Source organism: Pseudoliparis swirei, unplaced genomic scaffold (assembly GCF_029220125.1).
Source record: "Pseudoliparis swirei isolate HS2019 ecotype Mariana Trench unplaced genomic scaffold, NWPU_hadal_v1 hadal_170, whole genome shotgun sequence".
NCBI classification, from domain to species: Eukaryota; Metazoa; Chordata; class Actinopteri; order Perciformes; family Liparidae; genus Pseudoliparis; species Pseudoliparis swirei.
The window spans coordinates 7,428-9,224 of NW_026613406.1; positions in this window are offsets into that span (position 1 = coordinate 7,428).

Genomic DNA, 1,797 nt, shown 5'->3' on the forward strand with positions numbered 1-1,797 from the left:
TAATAATCATTTTAAGAACAAAAGGTCCTCCGCTCTGACTGAGTCAGTGATCGGGCCCTATAATGATAGTAATAACAAATCTACATTGTGATTATATATAATATGGTTAAAGTCATTCATGAACCAACCTCCCTTTCTTTGGCCTGAACACACCTTCAAGGACTCGTGGGCTCTGCTGAGCCTCGACTCTGTTCCTTGAGTCTGTTCTGCCTCTACCTGGTTGTCACGATACTAACATTATAACTTCTATACGATACCTGGCATACATATTAGGATACCAGATACGAGCACAAAGAGTTTATTATTTATTCACATTAACGTTAAACCAGTTTGACAGAAGGTTAAGATTCATAACTTAATATTTTACTTAAACTTTAACGTTGAACTATAGTGCCGTCTTTTTACTTTTGACCAAATTGTTTGCAATTACATATGTAATATAACTATATATATTTACACAAATATATATGTATATAACATATTTATTATATATACATATTTATAAACAATATATATGTTTTTATTTTTTACACAATATATATACAATTATATGCATGTACATATATGAATGCATGTATATACACATATTCAGATATATACATGACTGTGCATAAATGTGTATGCATGTACATACTTATATGTACATACATAATTGTATATATTCATATATACACGTCCCATCAAAGATGTTTTATTGCGAAGAGCACCACTTCACAAAGGTGACGCAGGTATGTGTTACACCACAGCGCTCTACTTACCTTTGAGACGACTTCACCAGGTTGACGTTAACATTTAACACCCAAATTTAAGCCTGACTTAATATAACAGAACCCCCCCCCCAATAAACTATTGTGAGTGAATGAATTGTAACTGCTTTACATGGGGAACATTTGACCTCAGACTGATTGTCAAATTGAAAGGATGAAGCTCTTCAAGACAAATACGATCATCCTGTGACTATTTCTTTTGATTCAACAAAGACGTTTAACAATTTCAATAACACCATTTGTGTTCCTACAATGTTTAAAGTATTTACCGTTTTAAAGTGCAAAAAAGTGTCGCTGGTTGAAGAAAAAAGAAAAAACTACCAGATTGAAGAACACTCAGGCGCTACTCAGAAGCTTAAGTATATAAATTAAAGAACATTAATTCATTTATGAATGTGTTACTGACTACATTCTCGTCTTTCTTCCTAACACTGGTGTTCACAGGAAACGTGTGTGTCTGTCAACACTTGATGGAAGAGACTTATTTATGGAGAGTTCATGAACGCACACAGCAGCAGATGAAACAAGCATCACGTTCTGTATTGTCATGTTAAGACTAATAATCATTACAGCTCACGTCATTCAGTCCCAACCACACACACTCTCTGTTACACATTACACATCAGGACATCTTCCTCATAGTCCAGACAAACTAACAGACACCATTCAACAGTCAGAGGAACATTAGTATTAGGTTGAAAAATGTGCTTCGGCATAACTTGCTCCTTATGGGACTGTTTACTCTGATTGGCAGGTACGATCCGGCTGACTGACGCCAAGTTCATTTTAGAAAAGGAGGGGAAGGCGAGTTCAAGGACTTGGAGCTTTAAAGACATCGTGGCACGGCTTGTGCATCATGGCTGGGTTTGTGTGTTTGCGGTTTCAAAGGATAAAAGTGGCGTGTGCGGCTCCCATTTCCCTTTGCTCTGTGAGATAATGACTTCTCTGGGGTTTATTGTCCTGTAGATGGAAAGATAATGTTGACCAATGCAACTGTTTAGACGAGGCACCAATACAACAGTCACAATGT